This window comes from Mytilus californianus, unplaced genomic scaffold, assembly GCF_021869535.1.
Source record: "Mytilus californianus isolate M0D057914Y unplaced genomic scaffold, xbMytCali1.0.p SCAF_42, whole genome shotgun sequence".
Classification (NCBI taxonomy): Eukaryota; Metazoa; Mollusca; class Bivalvia; order Mytilida; family Mytilidae; genus Mytilus; species Mytilus californianus.
This window is the reverse complement of record NW_026262693.1, coordinates 1,323,229-1,350,790: the sequence shown is the minus strand read 5'-3', so window position 1 is coordinate 1,350,790 and position 27,562 is coordinate 1,323,229. Positions and strand designations below refer to the sequence as shown.

General features: G+C 32.0%; 1 protein-coding gene across 2 annotated transcripts in view; it reads left to right on the top strand.

The window, feature by feature from the left end:
* The first annotated feature begins 1,131 nt into the window (after positions 1 to 1,131).
* The window catches only part of LOC127699862 (homeobox protein php-3-like), a 65,784-nt gene continuing 39,353 nt past the window's right edge, over positions 1,132 to 27,562 (top strand). Inside the window, exons 1-2 of one of the 2 annotated variants that reach the window (XM_052203271.1) lie at positions 1,132 to 1,172; positions 1,431 to 1,499. The gene's annotated coding sequence lies outside the window, so the exon portion shown is untranslated. Of the gene's footprint in view, positions 1,173 to 1,213; positions 1,500 to 27,562 lie in introns of those variants that run through there. The other variant, XM_052203269.1, reaches the window with a different exon arrangement.

Below are 27,562 nucleotides of genomic sequence, written 5' to 3'. Positions count from 1 at the left end.
TTCACAGATACCATCCTTTCTTTACACCGTAGGTATTTTGCTCACAAAATCTGATTTATAATAAAAAAAAACTCCACATACAAAACATGAAATGACCACAGAATTCTATACATCTTTTGAGTTGCTACTTGCTGAAATCTCTGACCTCAATGTTTGAGTAAGCTCGTCTTTTATAGAATCAGAAGAAACATAAATACTTTTATGTTGTAGTCATAACTCCGTATTTCTGCCTATTTGCTTCTAGATTTCAATACGTTTAATGGTTCCAGCCTTGTTTTATTCTCTAATCCCGACTTTTATTTGATAAACCTTTACTCCAATTAATATTGCTTTCAAAATGCTTTGCAAGTTTTCATTCGAAAAGTTTTATTGAATTCCCAATATTTTTAAATTATCTATGTGGAAATAAAAAGGCACGCGGAATTGCTCGTGGGCTCTTCAGTAAACAGTAATGATATTATTTTACATTCTGGTAATGTTCAGTTTACATCTTCTACAACTATAAAAGTTTCTTTAGTCGTTTATTATGGAAATTAAGAAAAGAAAAGAATAATAAAACAATAGTAAGCGATCTTTGCTGAAGCTACAAAATAAAAAAAAAAATGGCAATAGAAATACAATATTCTCACGCCTGTATTAAAATCACTGCTATTAAATCGTTTATGTGAACATAAATGTTCTCTCCCATTACAATTATGCATAAAGTTGAAGTGTGTATTTTTGGAGAAGTCGGACATAAAAATTTAATTACTTCAAACAGTTCATATAATTGAAAAAAAAGAAGATAAATATATTTTTGGTTTGTCTGAGGGTGAAAAAAAAGATAACTATGAACTGTAGATTATACTTTTTTTTTAACTTTAGCGCATGTTTGAAGTTGAATATATCACAAAGACGTATTGTCTTTTCAAAAAATTCGAAACTGATTCATAGAGAAATGAAAATGATTTAGTAAATTTTAAGAAAAACTAAAATTTTATCGATTAAATATCAACAATTTTGTTAATTTATTTTTTATTTTTGTCCTATGCAGAACGGAATTACGGTGTAATGGCAAGCCAATGGAAGAGTTAAAAATCTAGCGTATTGGGTGGGTCTACTTGTGCGCAGTAATTCACACAGTTCAAAAATAGCCTATCTCTTCCATCTTTAAAATTCTACCTCCGCGAACTGTAATTAATATCTAAGAATTTTATATGTTTTTCTCATAAGGTTTTAGTCATAAACTTTAATAACAGGCGTTGAAATTCAACACCATTTATAATAATTCAAATTGCTTTGCGGTTTTCAAATTTAGTACTTATAAAATTTGAGGTTCCAGATTTTTTTTGTACCGAAAATCATTGTTGGATGTAATGACAAACTTCAACAATAAATTGCAAGGACACTCTTTAAAAATAACCATTTTCATTTCCTTTTTGAACTTTCAGTACCAGTAGATGTTGATAATCACCACGTAAGCAAAGGAACTTCAGAAGAACACTGAGCTCACCCGAAAGGTAAGATCTTTTTTTTTATTTTCTGCATTAAACATCAAATTCGTTTAAATGATTTCTTATAGTAACCTTATGCGCAATAAACGCTTGACAGCCATACAAGCTTTAATGGCGATTTTATTTCCCCGTAGTTTTTATTTTACACCCTTTCCTTGCCATTTCCAACTAACTTTATGGCAATCAAAATTTGATGGTTAAGATTGGTCTCTATATGAGCATTAGCTCACCCGTTGTAAACGACTGCATTAAGACCTGCTATATGATTGTAGAAAATTAACATTAATTGTAGTTATGTTAAAATAAAAATGACATAAAATAAGTAATTTTGGTTGAAGGCTGTTTTGAGTTGTTTTATTATGATTTTTACCCTCTCCGTAGTACTACGAGTATAGATCTGGTTAGATGATACCGACTTGGTTATGTAACAATATGAAGATTTTATAGATTTCTATTTAATACATATATGCATTTATAGCATTAATTCATATTGAAATAGATACACAAAAATCATTACATATTAAAATTTTACGATGTATTAAGTTGCTGCAATATAGCTATTTATCTAAGTGTTACTCTATGTTAAATAAATTATTTCTTGTGTAATTCTATACGAAATTAAAACTGGCAGACCAGAATTTATAAATTCAAAATCACCCGTGCATTATTCTGTTAAAATACAATTAAAGTTGACTTTTAAGTTTATATATTTCAAGTATTAAATTCTTTGTAATAGACATTAAGCAAGTAATATTTTATATTTTGAATTTATTTGTTTGTCGGTAACACCCGTCGCCTTTTGAATTATCTTAGGTTTAAAATTCCATTTCAATAATGATAGTCAGTGGACTGGATGGTCAGTGAGAGTTTTTAATTTTGTATCTTTGAAAACTTAAAATTTAAAATATATATCTTCAAATTTGGGTTTGGTTAAAATTTGTTGCATGAAAACGCACTGCAAATTTTCCTCCCAACAACAGAAATGAGGAGCATTGGCACTGTTTTATTTCAGTCCCTTTTGAAAAGCTATATAACTTTTGATGGTTTAGTAGTTTTAAAATAGCGACTTTGTGCCCCATCCCCTTCAACAATTCTGTAACCTTAGTTTAACGCTGATGGTGAATGTGCAGGAGTTTACTCCTAACGAAGAACGTATATTCCAATGTCAACTGAATGGACACTCAGTTGTAAATGTCGCCATGCACGTTTGGACTGTTAATTCTCAACCAATTTAGACATAATTGATAATTATTACGTTGCACGATTTTCCTCAGTTTGTCCCTCTGTAAAGACGCTGCAAATACAGATATTGTTTTAACTAAAAACTCAAAAACACTTTTAAAAAACTTCTTGCTTACCGAGCAACATACAAAACCATGATGTTGTTGTATTGGATTCATGTCTATTGCATTTTGTATATTTGTTAACCCTTTTCTTACTATTGCCAAACTATAAATTTGTGTTCAATTTTCCACGTGTTTATGTGTGTACTTTGTAAGACATTATATTTGACTTTTTATATTTCATGCTCCCTTTGTTGACTTTAAACATGAAAATGTTGATTCTGTTAATGTATAACATGTTGTATGAAAGAATATTTTAAACATTTTTAAAAGAGCTGCAGCTTCAAAATATTAACAAGACCTTGGTGAAGGAACACAATTTTGGAAATTTGGAACACACAACGCTACCGCTCTCGTAAATCAGATAAAAAGGTACTTGTTAATTTACAATTGGTAATAACTGTTGAAAATAAGATAAAGTCAAACGACAGGAAAAAGACACACCGTTTTAAGCTTGTAATTTACAACTCGGTAGACCGCCCGCATTGTAGAAAGCTTAAGTAACTGTAACACGCATTTATTAAACCTTAAAATGAGGAGCAAAATTTACGTTCCATCTCTTTGAATAAGAGAAGAAGTTTTATTTATTAGAATCTACTTTATCTAAACATACTGGAAACATATTCATTTGTTTGATCAATCCTTGGTCACCCTGTTAAGGAGTCATATCATTTTAAATGTTAGAGGAATCAAAATATGGCACAAGTCTCCACACTTTCAGGAATAACCATCGATATACATTATAAATTAAACTATTTTTGATTACGTAAGAATAGTGCATTACTTTTTTCTGCTTGGGTAATGCCAAAAATGTACAAATTCAAAATAAAACTTTGGCTCAAGTAACGAAATACTCAAAAGTAAAGTCAACTGTCAGGAGGTCAAAAGGCGTAAATCATGAATGCATTTAATACATGTCATATAGGCATTTTCTTGAAATCTGATACATGTAGCTCTATTTTGTGTCTACACTTTATTCATTTATTCTTTAATATATATGAATTTTAGTCATCCAAATATTTATTACAAATAAGTTTATTTATGACCTAAAATTATTTTATTTTTTTCTAATTCTGTCATCTAAACATTTATAATAAATAAGTAAACGTTAATGGATTTTTTAATTTTTTGACAACTATGAATAAAATCGAAGTTTTAGATTTCGGAAGTCGTGTTGAATTCAATTTTAACATTTACATTTCATGGCTTCTAGAGAATAACAATAAAACATATACAACAGTTATCTCTCGCAACTGTTCTACCCAGTTCTCTCTCGCAACTGTTCTACCCAGTTATCTCTCGCAACTGTTCTACCCAGTTTAAAAATTGTAATCCTCAATCGCGACTCATTTACATCAAAATATTCAAGGGAATTGTAATTCTAAATCGTGTTACAATAAACTTTCGTTTTCAAAGGCATTTTCTAAGCGACGTTCATGTATTATGCAAGCTTTATTTTCAACAATATAGTGGTAATTTAAGGTTGTGTGAGCAACATCTAAGTTGAACTGTGGCAGTTCCCCTGACAAAATTCAGTTATCATCAATTTTTATTACATTTCAATGATGTTCGAGTATTGTTTCAATTGATTATTTTATTTTAATACTATTCTATCACGCTAATTGTAAACGCATTGAAACGTTGTGGTATTTTGCTTTTAATAACTTTATCGTTTTGAGAATTGGTCATGTGATATAACGCTTCCAGTGGTCCATTGAAAAAAGGGAAACAAAGCTATATTCTAACATTCTGAGAAACACTACAGGATAAAGACAAAATTTTATGATTACTTTTGCAATAAAAATAGCATTCTCCTTTTCGTTTCATTAGTGTTGCTTAGCAACGTAATTACTAAAATCGAAGAAAACCATAACACATTTTAGGTCATAATTAACCATTTTTTGCATTGACACCCTATCCGGGAAAGTTTTTAATATTTTATGTACTATTACACATAATATTGTTCGCGTGACTATTGGTATTTATGAAAAATGACGTTAAATATTGTTACCTGAAGCTTATCGATTTATCTTTTTATCACTTAATTTGTTAAAGAAAAGGGAAATATAAGATACTTGAAAAAAAAGAAAATGATTTAAGCTAGTGTGTTGCAGCTGCACAAAATGCAGAGCTAAAGCGAGATAACCCATTATTTTCTCGTGGATTTTTTAAGCTAAAAGTTGAAAATCTTAAAATAGCCATTTAATTTTAAAGTGAAGCAGGAAAACTTAACGTTCCTTGAGTGATATACCAGTTTAAAAAGAAAACAATTAAATAGTATGTAAATGTGTTTAAACAATAATCGATTAAAGCCATTAAGCTTATAATATTAACTTCAGTGGGATTGTTGGTATTCTTGTATTGTATGTATCTCTAAAACTGTTTGCTTTGTTAATATTGTATAAATTCTACCCTAAAACTCAAGTTTCGTTTGGTCAGACTTAATTTTCCTGTGACATAATTTCAAACTTTATGAATGCAGAATCCATAGAACACCAAAAGCAAGTGATGACTCCTTAAATGGTATTTCGTATATAATTCAGTGAATAAAATGCACACTAAAAACAACAACAAAACAAAAGCTATGAGACTACACACTTGGGAAACATATACTGTCAGTTTAAGTTTTGTCGTTTAACCACCTAACCTTTGTGAATGTTGAATTGAACATGTAACCACATATTTAACTTCATAGTTACAAGCAGTGTAGTTAAAGTGCAAAGTTTTGTATGAGATGATGACGTCACTAGTGGTCACAATTTATTTATTTGCCTATTTTATAGCAGATTGTTGAGTGGCAATAGCGAGTAGTAAATTCAAGATATTTGTTTACCAAGACCCTTTTAGGGCGATAAGGCAAATTACCCGAAACAAAATATCATAACAAGAGATTACAAATCGGAAGAATAAAAGTTTTTAAGGTGGTCATAAAATTGAAACGTAATGTGTGGTCTCTGACCAAAATGTTGTTGACAGATAGGGTCAAAAATCTACACCTACACAAATGGTTTTAAATTCTTTTTAATTTAAGTCATTACATGTTGTTATATAAAATTTATTTAAAATTAAAGCAGAAACTTGCAATGTCTAGAGCAGAGATTTGAGATGATGATGGAATTTTTGGGGTCAGAATGTTGTTTGTTTATCGCCCGTTTACGGTAATGACCCCGTATCTTCATCCTCTTTTTTCTAAATTTCAAAACAAAACTGATCTAAAAATTATTGACAGAGTAAATCGCTATACCATACACGGATGTTTTTCCGTTCCCTAAAATGGTATCCAAATTATGTTACTATAAAATTAAAATACCTTCATTTCCTACATTCAAATCATATATGCGGTAAGTTTTGTTTTTATTGGTATGGAATGTTTTGTTAATGTATACCTATATATTAAAGTCATACAGTACACCCCGGTAGAACGATAAATACTTGAAATCAGGTAAACAATCCATAATACGCTTTAATTCATAGAAATAAGAAATAAAAGAAATAAATTCGTTATCTAGGTGTAATTAGGTAAGATGTCTCTTTAAAATAAAATAAGATGTGATAGATTGACAATGAGACAACAATCCACCGGAGCAAACGGCGTGGCATTAAGTACCACTGTTTCTTAAAAACAAGACAGAGTCCATACTAATGGTGACGTATGGTAAACAAATAATGCAGGGATTGTATAGTTTCATTTCACGTAGTAACTGTTAACTGAAAAATATGAAATCAGTTTTTGAAAATCTTTTTGGTCTAAAGATATATTAGCTCTTAACTAATATATAGATTCCATTGTAACGTCAAGAGTTATCTTCCTTTTGTAACCAAACAATCTTCAACAATGAGCAAAATCAATACCGTATAGTCAGGTATAAAAAGGCCCCGACATGAAAAATGTGAATTATTTCAAAAGAAAAACCAAATCTCTCGTTTATGAAAAAAAAACAGTCAACGAAAAACAAATATGACAGACAGACTGAGAAACCAACGACAACCACTCAATCATAGGCTCCAGGTTGGGTTCAAGCACTTAAAGAATGTGTTCTTTTAAAAAAAAAGACCTATATTTTGTAAAGAGTCCATTAAAGCGTTCATCCAGAAATGGTAGTTCTTCTTGTTTTTTTAGTTCCAAAGGAATATTAGATTTTAAGTATACTATATTACATTAAATAATCATAAGTTGACAAACAGTGCATGACTAGTTAATCCAATTATCGACATGTTTTTCAATCGCTCGAATGATGAGCTATCTTCAGCAATCTCTACCACACTAACTTGATCAAACTATATATATATATGAATAGAAGGAGATCCGCGTTCTACGCCGATGAGATAGGAACACAACAACATAAAAAACCAAAAGACATCTACAGGTCAACATATAGTCCTCACAAACCGGTGTCTATACGATATGTCAACTTCAAAATAGACCAGAGTTTAAAATAACAGTAAATGAATTAAACAGATGCTATGAAAGATCTACAAACAACTCCATACTAATTCCTCAATTAAAAAAAGGTATGACAAAACATATCCACTGACAGCGTTCATTTTAAACTTGGATTGCTCATGAACATGTGGTTGGGTTAAACTATTTTTTCAGATCCCAACTTTCACCTCTTTTCATCTCGATCAGTGTACTAACACAAAGTACATAAGGAATAAAGCGACCAAGTTATAGTCCTATTGCTTTCTATGTTAAATTGGGCAAATTCAAGCATTCATAGCTATTTTGTCTAAAGATAAAATAAAGTGACAGTCATTTCATGTCAAACTCTGAACACAGGGCAAACATGCTCTCCTATCTTAATTTCATATATTTTTATATCATTCAAAACAAACTTTCAACAAGGGTTCAACAGTGATCCCCAATCTTTAAGCATTCGTTTGATACCAAAATTACCCAAATATTTTACTTATTTAAAAAGTTACAGCTATGCGTAGGAACTATTTTGTTTAACATATGTACTTCTTCTTGTATGCTCTTTCTGACCGGCCCAAATTAGTGGTTCTAAGCCATTAAACAACTTTCAATAAAAGCCAAGGATCAATTATAATTTCGGAAGTGTTCTAAATCTCTTCCACGGGACAGGAGGAGTCCTGTTAATAATAAATCTATATCCAAGACGTCATTGGGGTTCTCCAGTTTCGAGGAAAGCACATACTGTAATTCAAATAACATCTATCTGCTTGATAAATGAATTAGGTATTGACAATTCACTTGGAAACTCAACATATACCCTCACGACACTTACCAAAGAGGAAATCCTGGATAATCATAGGTCTGTTCTATGTTCCTTTGGAATTTCAACCAAAGATGAAGAACTGGATTTTCCATCACTGTATTGGATACCTAAACTACATAAGTGTCCTTACAAACAACGGTATATTGCTGGGTCTTCCAAGTGCTCCACGAAACCTCTTTCTAACTGATTAACATCTATTTTATCAGCAATCAAAGCCGGGCTCCAAAGTTATTGTGAAACTGCCTATTCTAGAGGTGGCGTGAATCAGATGTGGATACTAAAAAATTCCAAAGATCTTTTAGAGTACATACAATCTAAGACTCTCTCATCTTGCAATAGTATTAAAACATTTGACTTTTCTACACTTTACACAAGTATTCCCCATTCCAAACTAAAAGACAAATTGAAAGAGTTGGTATTACTTTGTTTCATTAAAAAGAATGGCGAACGTAGATACAAGTATCTTGTCTTGGGGAGGGATAAATTATACTTTGTAAAGAATAACTGATTCAAACAAAAAATTCTCTGAAACTGACATTATCAAAATGCTTGATTTCTTGATTGACAACATATTTGTTACGTTTGGAGGACGTGTTTTTCAACAGACTGTCGGAATTCCAATGGGAACCAATTGTGCCCCTCTTCTTGCCGACTTGTTTCTTTATTATTATGAGGCTGACTTCATACAGGAACTTCTTAGGAAGAAAGATAAGAAGTTAGCAATATCCTTTTAATTAACTCTACGTTCCGCTATATAGATGATGTTCTCTCACTAAATAATACAAAATTTGGTGACTATGTTGAACGAATCTATCCCATCGAACTAGAGATAAAGGATACTACAGATACAGTTAAGTCTGCCTCATATCTTGACTTACATCTAGAAATTGACAATGAGGGTCGGTTGAAAACAAAACTTTACGACACAAGAGATGATTTCAGCTTCCCAATTGTGAACTTTCCATTTCTATGTAGCAACATTCCAGCAGCGCCTGCATACGGAGTATATATCTCCCAATTGATACGATATTCCCGGGCTTGTGTTTCCTATCATGATTTCCTTGATAGAGGATTGCTACTCACAAGGAAGCTATTAAGCCAAGAGTTCCAAATGGTGAAGTTGAAATCATCCCTTCGTAAATTTTACGGACGCCATCACGAGTTGGTTGACCGTTATGGAATAACCGTTTCACAGATGATATCGGATATGTTCCTTATGTCGTAACTACAATACCCTTCCCTTTTCACGAATGTGACTTACCGAATTAGACTATTTACCGGATTTGTAATAACATAAGCAACACGACGGGTGCCACATGTGGAGCAGGATCTGCTTACCCTTCCGGAGCACCTGAGATCACCCCCAGTTTTTGGTGGGGTTCGTGTTGCTTAGTCTTTAGTTTTCTATGTTGTGTCATCTGTACTATTATTTGTCTGTTTGTCTTTTTATTTTTGGCCATGGCGTTGTCAGTTTGTTTTCGATCTATGAGTTTGACTGTCCCTCTGGTATCTTTCGTCCCTCTTCTATCATTGTTATTACAACAAAGGGTTTTGCATTTCAATGTATGACCCTGCAAAGTATAATTAGAATATATATGAAAGTTCTAAAAGTAAAAGTCTAAAAGATGAAAAAAAATAAAGAGAACCAAATATACATTGTATATACAAATAAAAGTAAACAAAAAGCATAAACAGCTGAATGAAACACCAACATCACAGATGTCAATGTTGTTTCTTAGCGATATGTTATTGAGTACCAGACAGCCTCTAAATGCGGTTAAGGCAGAAATGTTAAAATGTTCATTCTAAACATGCATAATATAGCGAAACTACAAAGAAAATTGAGCAATACTTGACCCACGTGTAAGAAGTACACCACACTCGAATTTTGAGGTCTTAGGTTTTATTATCTTAATAAACATTTTCTAAAGTGGACCAACGATTGATTGTAAAATGCAGATTAAATAATACAATTGGTTTTAAGTATACACGCTGCATATATATAGACTTGTATAAAACTTAAGTTGTTTACAGTAGTAGTATAGTACAGTAATTGTGTAGAAAAGTTTGTCAGAAAAGTATGTCACTGGCCTATATAAAGGAGATACTATAACTCGAATAATTCAGTCGTTATATTCCGCCGATCTACGATTTACTTTGCAAGTAAGAGGGATCGATGACGGAGACGGACTGCATTATTCGGGTTAGAGGTACTAGTATTCAAACACAAAACACGCATAAACAAGGATGTGTCAATAGTACACGGATGCCCACTCGCACTATCATTTTCTATGTTCAGTAGACCGTGAAATTGGAGTCAAAACTCTAATTTTGCATTAAAATTAGAAAGATCATATCACAGGGAACATGTGTACTAAGTTTCAAGTTGATTGTACTTCAACTTCATCAAAAACTACCTTGACCAAAAACTTTAACCTGAAGCGGGAATAACGGACGGACGGACGAATGGACGCACAGACCGAAAAACATAATGCCCCTCTACTATCGTAGGTGGAGCATAAAAATGTACTTTGCGCTATCATGTGTGTTGTGCTTGTCCCTATTTGATCAACTTAGTATACCGTATAGTTTAACAGTCTCAAAGTTAAAGCAGGAATAAGGTGTATCGATTCCTGATATCAAATTCCTACACACAATTGACAAAACTAATAGCAAAGGACCAATATGAATAAAAAGAAATGTGGGGTCTATCTCAATAAGACGTCACTCATACAAGGACCAAAATAACAAAAAGATATCTTGAGGGCACCATACAGTCTGTAACAAGGTTTCTATATCATATGTCAAGCTATTAATTGACCAGGATCCGTAAAAGTTGTGAAAAAATTTATCCGAAACAATAAACAACCTGACGTTCTCCAAATAACGATAAATATGAAGATGTAGAAACGTCATAGTCTCTGTTTAAAAAAAAATCGTTTACTGCAACCTTTACATATTTCACCTGGATACTAAAATATATACGAGTATTTCTTTCCAATAAATAATTAATAAATTTGCCGTTTTTATGTTATTATCTGTTTTAAAAAACAATTTGAAAACAATTAATAACTAGTTTAGTAATATAAACATAATGTGTTGAGCAGTGAAAAAGCAATTATTACTTGTTTTAATTTAAATTGGACCATAAAGTAAGGAATGCGTTGAAAAAATGCTTCATTAAACATATATGTTTAACAATTAAACAATTGATGAATTTGAACCATTATTGTATTATGTTATTTGACTTTAAAGATAAGAAGAATGTCAGCCGTTATAGACTTCTTTTCTGTTCTTATTTAAAATGCACGAGCATTAATTTTCCATAAGAACAACTAGAATGTTAACATGAACCTGCAGTAAGGTTTTGCTACGTGTTGAAGGCCTCATTGTGAATTTGAGACGAAGAACAGCAAAAGAACCACTGCTGATCCGTCATAAATCAATACACAACATCCTTCCTTACAATATAACGCGGACTCTTGACTATGAGACTATAGTCCAACCACCAATGCCAACACTCTGAATCCAAAGTGTAAAGGGACTTCATGACTTTTGTTATTGATGATAATCTTTAAATTTATACTTTTTACTGATGTTTATCTCTAAATGTAAATGCTTGAGTAGCGGTGATTTCTTAATTTTCATTTTAACTAATGGTGATCTCTAAATTTATATTTTAACTGATGGTGATCTCTAAATGCGTATTTTAACTAATGGTGATCTGTTACACTAGATATTTGTTTAACTGATGGTGATATCTACATGTATATTTAAATGATGGTGATCTCTAAATTTATATTTTAACTAATGGTGATCTCTAGATGCGTATTTTAACTAATGGTGATCTGTTACACTAGATATTTGTTTAAATGATGGTGATATCTATATGTATATTTAAATGATGGTGATATCTACATGTATATTTAACTAATGGTGATCTCTAGATGCGTATTTTAACTAATGGTGATCTATAACACTAGATGTTTGTTTCACTGGTGATGATAGCTACATGAATATTCAACTGATGGTGATCTGTAGATGTTTGTTTAATTGGTGTTGATCGGTAGATGCATATTTAAATTAACTAATGGTAATCTCTAAATGTATATTTAACTAATGGTGATCTGTAGATGTTTTATTTAGCTCTTTGTTTTATCATGAGTATGTGAAAAGACCTAAGACTTTGTGTCAGTCACTACCAAATGTTCCAATATAACTCATATGATAGGCATTAGGATGCATAATAATATGGTAGGTATTTGACACAACTATTTTTAATTTTGGTCTCAGCTATCCCAACAAATATGTAGTTATGCTTTCGAATATCGTTTTACTTTTTGAGTGTCAATTTTGTCCAGAATAAATCGCACCTAATGTGAAATGGATTTTGAGAAGCATCAATTGTTTACGTACTGAGTTGAAGGTGTATATTTCGACTAAACAATGGACACAGATAAAAACAATACAGACCATGCCTTTGTTTAACTATAAATACATCAATATCTTGCATTGTACCATGTCAGATGTCTTTCAACTTATATTTCATCATTTTAAAAGACCAAGTCTCCGTTATCATATTAAATTTACGTATAAAAACGCATGAGGCATGTCATAGAAGGGATTTATTGGGATTTCATGCTAATTTTGTATGTTGATATGCCCATTACAAAATGGTGTGTGCAATTGAAACGGGTACCAAAGGGATTGTTGCACTTGGGGTTAAATGTGCACTTTCATTTACCGGAAGTGGAAAAATAAGAAGAATTATAAAACAATGGTAGACTACTTTGATTTTACAACTTCCTTCGAAGAACGGTTAGTCTAAGAGTGGCACTCTCAACATTTGAAGATTGTCAAATCTTCATTGTATTTCCTCATTGTTCCCCAAAAGTCACCTCGAGATATTTAGGTGACATAATAAAGTACGTATTGTCTCCCGGAGACCATATTAATTTTTCTATTCACATGTGATTGATTCACTGTTGTAATCAGTTTCATCATATTACATTTAATCGAAATAACATTTGATTTAAATGAGAAAACCTTAAATTATTTCTACAATTTTGTATCAAATTAACAGTATAAGATTCCACCAAATGTAATGAATTAAGCTTGCTCCACAACCCTTAACGAGAAAAAATTGCAGTTACCTTATCATCCGATACCTTTTTAGTTTGAGTTAATATTTGCCTACATATATAAAATGAAGGTGATTATCAGAAATCAAAATATCTATTTTCCTATTTTTTGCAATCTGTTACTGTAATGATGAAAGAAATACGAAGAAAAAAAATTAGGAAAATCTTTAAGCACAATTATGTTACTGGTATTGATTTTTTTTAACGCAAAGTGTTTCATTTACCTTTCGTGTTATTGAAATACTCTTAGCTCCATATTCGTATTTCATATTTAAAAATGTGTGTGCATTGGCATCGGATTTACTTAAATTTTGTGCACAAATTGGTAAACAAATCTTTTGGAATTTTGGGTTCTCAGTGCTCTTCAACTTCGTCCTTTATTTGACCTTTTAACTTTTTTTATTAGAACGTCACTGATGAGTCTTTTGCAGACGAAAGGCGAATCTGGCGTACAAAATTTTAATCCTGGAATCTATGATGATATATTTACATCCTCATGTTATAGACAGTGTCATTGTTTATAGTCTGCTTTCCATTCATTTGATGTGTTTGAGCTTTTGAATTTGCCATTTGATAAGGGACTTTTCGTTTTGAATTTTTCTTGGAGTTCGTTATTTTTGTTATTTTACTTTTTATAAATCGCTTTAAGTATAATATCATAACGCTTATTAGTCCGAATCATTGTACTGAATATTTGAATCATTGTACTGAATGTTTGAATCATTTTACTGAATGTTTGAATCATTGTACTGAAAATTTGAATCATTTCACTGAATGTTTGAATCATTTTACCGAAAATTTGAATCATTGTACTGAATATTTGAATTATTTTACTGAATATTTAATCATTGTTATGAATGTTTGAATCATTTTACTGTTTGAACCATTTTTCTGACTATTTGGCCTTTTCTTTTTCAAACTGTTTTGATTTGAACTTTCTGGACATTTTGGTTTCATTGTTCTGCAACCTCGTAATGTAGCAGGCCTTTTAACTGTTCTGATTTGAGCACCGCTGATGAGTCTTGTGTAGACGAAACGCGCATCTGGCGTATTCAATTATTTTGCTAGTGATGAGTTTTTACAACCACTAGTTGGTGCCTCTGCTGGAAGACTTGCCTAGTAATGAGTTTTTATAACCACTAGTTGATGCCTCTGCTGAAAGACTTGCCTAGTGATGAGTTTTTACAACCACTAGTTGGTGCCTCTGCTGGAAGACTTGCCTTGTGATGAGTTTTTACAACCACTAGATGATGCCTCTGCTGGAAGACTTGCCTAGTGATGAGTTTTTACAACCACTAGTTGGTGCCTCTGCTGGACGACTTGGCTAGTGATGAGTTTTTACAACCACTAGTTGGTGCCTCTGCTGGAAGACTTGGCTAGTGATGAGTTTTTACAACCAGTAGTTGGTGCCTCTGCTGGAAGACTTGGCTAGTGATGAGTAATTACAACCACTAGTTGGTGTCTCTGCTGGAAGACATCACCAACCCAGTATCAGCACTCCTATGCTGTCAGGAAATATCACTGATGGGTTCTTTTCTGTAAATTTATTTTCCATATAACTTATAAATCATTCTACATCAAGGTTTTTCTAATCAGGCATTGATGGTCTTAAAAATGTTTGGCGCGCTTTATGAAATCTTTGGTTTACAATGAGTTTCAACTTCGTAATTGATTTGACCTTCGACCCGTTCTGATTCGAGCGCCTCTGGTAAGTTGTGTGTTGACGAAGCGCGTATCTAGAGTGCTAAATTATTAGTCGGTTATCTTTGGTGAGTTTGTAAAGAAGAAAAAATCATTTATTTGCATTGCCTTTAACAACTTTACCTTCCAACTGTTTTGAATATGTTTTTTGAGTATGAATAAAAAGGCAGCAACTTAACCAAACAAACCAAAAATACCAGATGTAAAACATATAACAGCAGACAATGCCTGTGTCTTTACACTATGTTAAACTCTAAAGTCAAGAGAGTTACCGGCGCATGAACTTGTGGTGGGGTTAAATTTCTATATTTATTTTTTAGATATCGACCCCTTTAGAGCTATGTATTCATAGCTGTAATTATAGCAATGTATTTTCTCGGGCAATGCAATAATTAATTTGCAAGGAGTATCTACCAGATTTGTTGAAGTTCTTTGATAATTCTCGTATAAAGATCAATCAAAACACAAGACAAAACAGAAGTATCGAAGAATATCAAACCCTCTCCCTCCCTTTTTGTCAAATGGTAGCTAGAGATGGTGTTGTTACAAGTTGATCTCAGATAGTACATATATTTGAAGACTTTTAGAAGAAGTGCAACAATAAGAGCGCTGTTGTTTTGGTATTTCATGAGATTCGTTGTTTGTCACAAGAATCTTTTAGATATACTACAGATTACAGACAGATTCATTGTGTATAGCTCTTTATTATTTTACTTTAATCCAACAGATCGTCGTTTTGCATTCTTATATAACGGTTGTTAGTTTGAACTACTTTGTTTGCATATAAGTATCGTGTATTCACTTGTCTCCTCTACCAGTCCACTTAATCTGTCTTTTGTTTCCACCTTATACTTTCCAATAAATCGTTATGACTGTTTTTTGGTCTTTAACTGAATCATAAATTATCGTATCACATGCCGTTCTCCCTATGAAGATTTACGTCCTCCATTTCAGACCGCTAGTGTTATATGACGTATCATTGTTACAATATTTTGTTATATATGATGGTTTATAACAAAGTTTTTCATACAGAAAGTCTTGATGTATGTTTTACAGAATCATCTATATTTTAACAATTTGACACTTTTGGTATCCTCAAACAAAACGTTTTTACCTCATTTGATGGAAAGTTTCATATTATAACAATAGCTGATTTATTGTTGAAAAAACGCTTGTCATTATACAAAATGTAGAGCAAATCAAAAGCGGTTTAAAGATGCTATCTCTCGAAACGATCTGAATTTTGATTATTTCTGAAAAGTTGGTAATGCATACATATTAAAGAAAAAAAATGGAAAACTTATCGAGTATGAAAATCATAAATTTGTTCAGATAAATGTTGATTGCTTCTTCACTTGGCACATACTGCATTTTCGGCATAAATATGCCAAATGAAAATGCACGTGTGGGTCAAGGGAGATAATATAACTTTTATTATTTTTTTATCATCGGACTGTTCGCACCACCTGGATAGTTATAATATATGGACGTTTTCATGACCCTGTGACAAATTTGATTCCTTTTCAATTTATTTTATGAGCCGGTCAGTTTTGCATTCCAAGATAAAACCGATGTTCATTTTCTGTTTATAACCTTTTAATTGGCACCAACGAGGTGTTTATGTCTGAAAGGTGTTTTAGACCTTAGCATAAAATGGCTGACCAACAAAATTATTTTGACCATGTCCAACCTTTTTGCTTTGTTTACTAGAAAAGTAATCTATGATCCTGATTGCATTTTAAAGAAATGTAATTGCAAATGTAATTGGAGCATTTTATGTGTGTTGAGGCTTGGAAAATAATTTTGTAAATTGAGTTTTCGTATAAAAGTTTGGTTTTGTGACGATTACCGTCGAACTTCTTCTTAAGCTATGACAATTATAGCTTATACATCACAAGTATGTTTCTTCCTGTGTTGTTACACAGACAGATTAATTAGCCTTCATCAAGGTTTTGTGCATGTAGTCATCGTGACTTTTGTTTAAGAGTTTTCAGCACTGATAATAGTCAAAAACTACAACACGATAAACCTCAAAAAACAGAAAATTGAAAAAGGGATATCTTGTTATAATGAAAAATGTGGTAAACATCTAATTCATCAGTACAAGTTTCGAAGAATTTTTGCATTTCCTTTGATTGTATTTCATCCTGCTAAATTATCAATCTTAAAGCCAGATATTGATGATATAAAACACACATTTATATAATGAAATCGCACTTCGAAAGCATAAATAGAAATAGCAAGAGTAAGAAAAAATGATATCCAAAAATATTAATCAAATGTGATCCTAATTAGCAGTGCTAACTAGAATGGTTTCCATCAGACCATTAGAAGTATTTCAGATATTTTCAGAATGATTTAGCTCACAGCAACATAAAACTTTAAAACAAAAATTAAATTCATTAAAAAAAAATATGGTGGAGAGTATGTCGCTTAGGCTGCTACAAAATAAACATGAATTAGAAATAACAACCAAAGTAGTTATCTGATTGTTTCCACAGTATCACCTCTATGGTGGAGAGTATGTCGCTTAGGCTGCTACAAAATAAACATGAATTAGAAATAACCACCAGAGTAGTTATCTGATTGTTTCCACAGTATCACCTCTATGGTGGAGAGTATGTCGCTTAGGCTGCTACAAAATAAACATGAATTAGAAATAACCACCAAAGTAGTTATCCGATTGTTTCCACAGTATCACCACAGTATCACCTCTATGGTATCACATCTATGGTATCACTAATTAACGGGTTGCTCCAGAGACAAAGTTTGTAACAATGTGGTATCATCTACTTTTAATTTACAGATGTTAGAGCTCTTCAACTGTTTCGGTTCTTATACATCCTTGGCTTTCAAATATTTGGCATTGAGCGTTCCTGGTGAAGGTAAATCCAGAAAAGCGCTTCAGACGCATGAAATTTATAACGTGTTGTTTTCATTTTTTAGTGGAAGTGAATTAACATAAACGTGATTGTTTCGATTCTCGTGGTTCCAACGAACATTACACTACAATTGAATTGGTTATTTTTACAATGCCACATAAACTTAAATTTATCGAGTACAATTAATTACATAATTGGATTTAGCTGAACTTAACATTATTAAGGATACTTCTAGTTTCCAATAATTATGATGTTGTGTTTCCTTCTTCGACTGATGATTTTAGGTTCCCTTCTTGGTATAAGTTTATTCTAACAGGAAGATATACAAATGGCAAGTCGAAAAATAGCTGTCTATTCTAACACGAAAATTGCACTACTATGGAAAAAAATCAACGAATTGTTCTTGCTTTTAATTGCAATTCTGAATTTTTGAAATCTACAGCTACACGTATATGAATCAAAAAGGGAAGTCGATCTTTTTTACTCTTGAATGGTTCTCGCAACCAAACAAGGGAAATTCAAAACTAACCGAGGAATACCTTTGTATTAAGAACATTATAAATACCATTATCAACCCCGAAATAGTCCGGATGCCGACTGACAAGAGTAAATTAAAATAATGTTTAAAAAATGTATAAATTTCAATATTCAATTAAAAAATTCATAGACACCGGCTTGATTTTGATAAAATATCTAAATGCAGATGAACCTGTAAAGTAAATTGTTTACTTTTGTATAAAGTTAACAGGAGATATATTGGAAAAAACAAGGCGACAAGTTTGCAACCCAAAACATACAAAGCCAGGACAAATTTACCTCAAGTTTTAAACATCTGTCCTCAACACCAATTTCTTTGAAAGACAAAAACACAAGTTTATCAAATACTTCAGTTGACAAACGTTTGAAATGTTGTTTATAAAAAGAGCGTTTAATTCTTCGTTCCATAGGAGAGTAGGTGAAAATATTGAATGACTGTTTAGCTGTCATACATGCAACATGCTGTTGTTTTTTGTTTTTTGTTTTTGTTATAATATCCCGCGTAAAGTAATCCACTTACCGTGTATCATCGATACGCGCATAATCTGTTATTTATTAAAATGTATTATTAATAAGTGGAAACCACACTGGGTGCATGTTATTCGTTAAAAGCTAACTAAAGTTAAAATTGATCGCGAGATCGATCTTCAATGGTCAAATTTCAATTTTTGTGAAACTCAAAACTTCGATTTATACATGAACTTGTGAATTAATTTAAAGTTGTTAATAATTTATTATATAAATGATTTGCGTTTCTTGTCAAATTCCTTGTTCATTAGTCGTGAAATGCGAAACATTTCAAAACTTGTCTGAAAATAAAATACAACGAATAATTTATATAGTTGACTCACTAATCTCGGAACATTTTCCCTAAAACTGTTAAAAGTTGAAATAGCTGCCTATTTCTTTATAAAGAACAATGAAATTCCTTAAAATTGAAGCATTTTTTTACATGCATATAAATGTTACCTTATACGGCGGTAACACATCAAAAGATAGATAGTTCTCACATCAAACGCCATGAAATCGCCAGAATTTAGTGAGAAAATTCACGATATTTCTTTAATCCTCAATATTATTTACCATAAAATGGGTTCGAACCTCCTTAAATCTTCACCTTATAGAGACTAATCCTAATTTATGGTAATAGTCGTGTTATGTGGCGACAATGGTTACTCATAATACATACAAAAAGTCTAATCATTCAGACGAACTCCAGCAAGCAGGAATATATACATCTTATTTTAAAAAAGAAATGTTAAAGGATGCTGTAGCCAATGAAAAGAATTATACTCAAACAAATTATTGCTAATATATATATATATATGTCATTTTTTCTCATTTTTTTTTATGAATGACACAACAGAAGACTGCATAATGCTTGAACATCATATAATTTTATGATATTTTCTGTAAATATAATAAGGGTATTTCATAAAATGTGTTCACGTCAGTATATTAAAATTCTCATTTTCCCTTTCATTCAACACAAAAAATGTAGTAAACAAAAAGTAATTTTGCAATAAACATATGAGAAAAATCGTATACCTCCCAATCACAAGTCCTAATTCTGTAAAATGTAATGAAGCATAGAATTAAGAGATAAAAACAGGCAAAAGATTATAAAATTGTAATAAAATCATTCCATACCGGCCACAGATTACTACAATTTTATTACAAACATAACCTATGATGAAACACACATAATGTTGCTCTCAGTTCACAGAAAATGAACACTTTACCAATCAGATGCTACCATTTTCAATTTTCTACATTAAGATGATTTCGGAATGAGCCATTAAATATTTTAGTATCTTTTTAGGTTACTATAGAACATAAGACACTAAAGTGGAGATATATGATCTCATCTTTGTGATGTTTTAACAATTGAACTATAACACATTTTTGTAAAGTTGGTTACGGGATATCTCAGGAGTCCGTTGTATGATTTTTTTTTTATATATTAAGCAGATAATCGGTATTTATTAAGTCTGGTTGACAATTTATGACGTCTAACTATGTCACAGATATACGGCAGGTAAGGGCAGTTTTATAATGTAAAATTCTACAATTATTAGCCTTGTGACAAATGAATATTTTATTATGAAAAAGTAATACAACAGCTAGAATTTAATAGCTCGTCATTTATGAAAAATAAAAACAATATTAATCCACTTTTATCTACATTTTATATTGTTTTTTAAAGTATATTTTTGTATTTTATTTGTTTGGTAAATTTATTAATTAAACATTCATACGAAAGTTTAATATATATTTATTTAAAAATAGTTAACTAAATAAAATCTATGGAAATCTTAATGTTTTTATCTATTTATATATGTTTAATTATCCTGTATATCATAAAAGCGATTTCATTTTCACACATATCAATCATAGAACAAATCTTCCAATTTATGTTAAAAAAAGATACGCACCAATCTTGATATTCTTATTTATCAGTAAATTCATTTATCAAAGGTTTAAAGCATTTTATTTGATATAATGGTTGTTACTTTAATATACAATATTGATCATCCGAATATTCACGGGAGATAACTACTACACGCTTATAGTTGTATACATATTAATAACAATAATTCTAACAAATTTTACAATTATTACACAAATATTTAAATACTTCTGTAAATTGAGAAATTTTCCCACAGCTTTTATCAGTTAATATAAAGTGGAGTGCCTTACGCAGACTTTCGGTTTCTTCAAACCCTCTTTATTACCCCCATCAGCCAACAAATGGCTTTAATATTGAAATGAATATTTTACTGATTTTACCCTTCTCCAAACAAAACGGGTGATAATTGCTATGTTATCTTCAAATCTGATTGTTGACCTGCACATTAAACTCTTCATTTTATCACCCTTTACCGTATGAAAATGACAAAGACTTGTAGAATAATAAGAATATTGACTTCTGTTGATTTCGTTTGATGTTTACAAATATACACAACAAAGTACCTGTTAAGATGGACAATAAACTCATTATATTATTCCAATGTAAATAAAAGAAATTGTGTGACGCAAAAATAACGGGTCATCGGAAATTTTCCCACTGCCCACCGACTTCCTATGTCGAGTCACATGCTGACATTTTTTTTCAAAATTCAAAACTTGCAAATGCCTTTTTGAACAGAATATCATTTAATATGGACATATTAATCCGTCAACATACGAGTTTCAAATATATAAATAAATAAGTATTGATGTGTATACTAATACTTCTTTTAATTCCTTGTAAAATGAAGACTTGGAATGAGGGAGAGAGTGCAAGGAAATATTAATCAGGCAAATTATTATTATAAAATACTTCTAACTAACCCTAGTAAAGACTACTTGTCTTTGAGTTGCAGATAATGACAAAGTAATGACAAAACAAATCTATTTAATTGGTACAAGGACCAAGAAAAGTGTTCCTCACTTACATAGATATACAATAGGAGATCAATTTTAGTTTGATATTCATGTATAATAGCAAACTCTAATTTTGATTAACATTTATCTGAACACCATCTTGCTTTGGGAAAACTGCTTGTCAATGTTGTCTTCTGGGCAGTTTATTTGATTTGTCGCATTTTACGACATTGTCTTGCATAACGTTTATTGCTCATTTGATGTCATAAAAATTCTCAGAACGATTGCTGGTAATTAGTTTTATGTTGGATACATGTGCTGGCATCTCTTTGTATACTTCATCAAAGGTTCTTCTCTTTATTTATTTAGTTATGTTGTGCTGACTTTTTAATACCGGTTTGACCGCCACTATATACTCAGTAGAAAAGCCCAAAAGTAATAAAATCGGTACCTGGTATGCATGTTTTCAATCGAACGCGATAAGTTTCGATATCGAGGCATTAATATACAAGATGCATAGGAGATATGATTAAATATGGGAAATGTAATTAGCCTAGAGCGAAATAAAAGCGTCAAAACTGTCCGAATTCATTTCGGTTTAGGGCTTTACCTCCACCTTCATATCAGAGTTCCAGATAACAACAAAGAAATGGACCTCCATGGTTTATAATCTTTATCAACAGTATGATAAAATAATAACGAAAGGTGGGAATTGCTAAACATTAGAAAAACTGAAGGCGACAATAGTGTGAAAACTTTTAAATTATACAACGATGTGTACAAAATATTAGACAGATTAAAACTGCCGCATAGAATATATTTTGTCGACAAAATGAATATTGCGATGTTGGTTTTTTTTCCCTTAAAGAAGATGGTACGGTAAAGCCTGTTTTGGTCAGTTGATTTGTCAAATTTAACACCCTTTAGTCGGTCTGATAACAGTGAACATAACTTTCAATTTTGTGTTTAATTCATTTTATTTCTAAAGACGTTATAATGACATCGCAAATGATGTTTCCTCACTTTTTTTAATAACAAGACCGTATCATCACATTTTATAATTAATATAAAAATTTAGATCTTGAATTGATTGTAGAATTTTCTATTTTAGAAAAACCAGGGTCCAAATAATGCCTCTAATCATAACCCATTCGTTGTCATCATATTGCTATAAACTGTCCTAATGAGGAATTAAATTTTGTTTTGATGGTTCATACAATCCTTATGTGCCAATATTGAATAGATGCATTTTTGTGCAGCTGTAAATACTGTTTTTATTCGTAGTTATAGATATTAATTTTAGACTTTGTGCACAATATTCAAGTTTATAAGACAGACCTTTTCATATCTTTTAAGAGTATTGAGAGAATTTTAGAATTGATATCCTACTAATAAAAATGTATTCTTATAAGGAAAGATAACTTTTAGAAGTCCTCTGAATTTTTTATCTGTAAATACGATTCTTTGTTATAAAATTTCGTAGGTGATCCAAGTAAAAATACTACTTAAAAGTGCCTCAATTTCGCCAGAAGCTTAAAATGTACAGAACAAATCTTTTATCTTCAAGCGCAAGCTAAAATGTTAAAGAAGGTAATATGTAATGGAATACTGAATTTCAAAGGAAGTATATAGCAAACTGAAAATTGCATATACCTTTCATTTCCATGAACCCATATACATTTAACAGAACTCGCATTTCAAATGTAACAAAGTTTATTAAAAATTTTCCAAAGATTAGCCGCTCAGTCAGTAAACTCGTGGGTATGTTATATTGTGCAAAAAGTTACAAAAAACGCTAAAACAATTAAGAGACGAGGTAGATATATGTTCACTGACAACCTGTAATGTTAAGACACTTCATCTTGACAGTTATATCACAAAGCTGCATGGATGTTCCCGTTCAGTTAAAGCGTGTCATACTCTCTGGTGTTTTCAGAATCCATTAAGCAGAACTGACTGAATCTGTGACAGTGAATCTGTATGGGTTTTATTATGTGTTTTACTTTAACAGTATAGATATGTAAAGGTGGAGGTTTGTTTACTTTTACAGCATACGCTATAGATATGTAAAGGTAGAGTTTTGTGGGATAGCAAAGCTTGTTTAACTCCCCCTGGTGCCTGTACCTTATCATACTATCGGGACCATGTGTTCTTTGTTTTTGTTTGTCTTTGTATGTGCGTATATTTTCTAGGAGGGGTATATTGTTGGTAGTTAGTGTTGTCTGCTGACTGTCGGATAATTTTAGTATTTCTTGTGATACTTTTTATATATTATCCATATCGCTCTACCCAACATGCTAGTACCTACAATTACTTCAGCATGCAGCATCTGAGGTCAAACCCGATTTGTTATTGGGTTTGTGTTTGTTCACTCTGTGTAGTGTTTGTTCACTCTGTGTAGTGTTTGTGTTTGTTCACTCTGTGTAGTGTTTGTGTTTGTTCACTGTGTAGTGTTTGTTCACTCTGTGTAGTGTTCGTTCACTCTGTGTAGTGTTTGTGTTTGTTCACTCTGTGTAGTGTTTGTTCACTCTATGTAGTGTTTGTCACTGACTATTGCTAGTCCTGTCGTGTTTTTATTCCTACCATGTTCTTTCCTTCTTTAACTTTTTTGGAGGCCAGAATTCGTACATTTTCTCGTTTCTCTCCATTTTCAGATTTCTAGTCGACAATTAAAGTATTATAATTCTGGTCGTTAATTTACTTGTTATATTGGCTGTTGGAGGTTTAAGTAAATAAGTACCAATATTATGTAGAAGTCTTTCTTGAATATATGTCTTATATTCTATGCATTTATCGATTCTTCTGCATACAAAATACTATTTAAAATTTCAAAATCTCAATTCAAAATAACAACTTAATTCTTAAATAAGACCAACGCATTTTTGCTTCGATGTATATGGTCATAACAGTTATTAAAATACAATTGTAGTGTCGTTAAACCCGTGTTTTATACCGCACATGTATACAGTTACGTTTCATAAGCTATTTGTTGACAGAAGGTTACAATAATCCGTTACTTTCTTCAACTATATAAAACAATGCCGTATCATTGATTAATTACAAAATGATAAGCACAATTACAAACGTCATCCTACATTTCTCGTTTACTGAGCTTCCGTTTGATCATGCGCAAACACTTTTATCTATGTGCTGCAGAAAGTCAGCTTGACCGACTTCAAGCAAGGAAATTAGCTCTTGAAATTACATGCATGATTCGAGGTCAATACGGGTTACAAATTTAGGTGCATTTTCTTTGAAAATAATCTTTTATTCAAGGTTAAGTCATCGCATAGAACATGCGCAACTCTTGAAATAGAATAACTCGGAAGTGTTTGCTTGTGCAAGACCAGGATCTCTTGTGAGTGCAAATCACTGACCACCTGGTCAGGTTACATAAACTAATAAGATGGATGTTACAAAGTAGACAAGAAAAGAATAGTGAATAAATAATAGTGGTTTTACTCGATAATGATTATCGGTTTTGAACGAACTAATGTATTTTTATAATTAGTAGTACTAGTTTGAATGCTTTTTAATAATTTTGATGATTGTTTGTCTGTTTTATATAATTTGTTATTCACTATATTTGTCTTCTATCTGTTCGGCTTTTAATAAATTGTTTTCAATCCATTTAATAACTCTTGACCTTTTCTATCACTGAATAGGGTTAAATACTGTTCCTCCCTAGGGACACGATGATTGAGTTTCCGTGGAATCAGGTATCTTTATACAACTGAGTTTTTAAAAGATAACACGAATTCTTTTCAGTTGGTAACATTGAAAAGCATATCAGTTGGGTATAGTTTCTATGGTTAACAGCTGCTTATACTGTTAAAGATCAGATGTATTTGATTTTGAGTCTAGGATTTGGCAAAACCGATCTCTCTGACCGAGAGCATATTGATAATTATCAACAATATTTATTGCATATCTTTAAAACGAACAAAACCTCATACGTCTTAAAACAGTTTCCACAGTGGGATACCACTTTATAACCGACTTAGTTTCGGTTGTTTTCAATCTTGCGTCTAAAATATTCACGTATATTATATATAAGCTCTGTAATCTTATAGTATCCTTCTTTTCCTCGTAGTAGCACTGATTTTGTTTTTTAGTCTACAGAATAAGCTGCATTACTGATATTAACTTAGTATACTATCATGCTTCCACTCAGTGGTAGCGGAAGAATATGGCTTTTTTCAATTCTCTTGGTCGATCCTATGGGGTATCTGTTTGGTCAATTCTCTTGGTCGATCATATGGGGTATCTGTTTGGTCAATTCTCTTGGTCGATCATATGGGGTATCTGTTTGGTCAATTCTCTTGGTCGATCATATGGGGTATCTGTTTGGTCAATTCTCTTGGTCGAACCTATGGGTTATCTGTTTGGGTATCGGTGATTGGTCGATCCTATGGGTTATCTGTTTGGGTATTGGTGATTGGTCGATCCTATGGGGTATCTGTTTGGGGATGTTTGCATACTAGTTCTTCGTCCGTATCGGTTTGTTTGGTGGACATTAATACCATGGTAATTTTTGTTTTAGAATAACACGCTCTTATAGAATATGAAAAACAACTCATAATAAGTATGGTGCTATGATAATAGTCAGATATTTGCCATATTCATTCTCGATTCGACTTGTCTTAGTATTGGATTTCCCCGTTAGTACTGTGTTGGTACCTTAGATACTGCTGAGTTATCCTATTAGTTCAGTTTGTAATGCTTTACATTCATAGATAGGCTTTATGTGTCTTTTTGTGACTTGTTTAGAAGATTGAAGTTGTCAAGTCGCATGCATACGATACTTTAAAGTAAGGAAGCAATCTGATTGGCGTCTAAGGATAGCTTTGGTATAGAAATGTAGCATTCTTAATATCTTTCCGACTGTAAGACCCTTACTGAGAGAGAGCGTCCGTTTGACTGTGTTGGATGTTGAAATACGAAGTCACCTTGGCCTCCGGATTGATTTTTGACATTGAATCCAATGTAAATGGTGGGAAAATTTCATACTATTTACACCTTAGTGTACACCAGCAAAAAGAAGAGAAGGAGGAAGAAAAACTAGCCATAATATAAGAATAACGACGAAAAGACAAACAACAGTCCACTATAAAACAAAACGCTACACAGAAAACTAAAAATTGAGCAACACGAGCCCCAACTACAATGGAGAATCATTGGCAATCATACCAAATCTTATTATTTTTTTATCAGGTGCTCCATACATGGCAGCAGCATTCGAATGAGTCAGGGAGATATTATGAGACTTCAATGTTTTACCCTGAACAATACGCCCTTTTTTGCTTGTGCAAATTAAGTTTATCTACTTTTCACTTGGCTAATACAAACCCGAAATCCGATATTCGGTTATATTCTCTGTTGCTATTGCTTGTACCACGGTAAGTGAACGACTGTCTTATAATCACGCGTCCCTTCTATTGACAAGACATGGTACTTTTGGGGTCCCTTCTATTGACAAGACATGGTACTTTTGGGGTCCCTTCTATTGACAAGACATGGTACTTTTGGGGTCCCTTCTATTGACAAGCCATGGTACTTTTGGGGTCCCTTCTATTGACAAGACATGGTACTTTTGAAAAAAAAGGCAGGACAGGAGTTTTGAGTTAAAGAAAAAGGCAGGATGAGACACTTTGCAAAAAAAAAGTAGGATGGCAATTTATGTAAAAAAAAATTGTCAGGATAAGCTAATAAAAAAGGCAAGGCCGAATAGAGTGAAAAATAAAAATGCAGGACAGAGATTACAACTTAAAAAAATGCAGGACAAAATTTTTCATCCTAGCCCCCCCCCCCCCCCCCCCCCCCCCAATAAAAATCAAATGGTAACTCCCTAACAAAGAT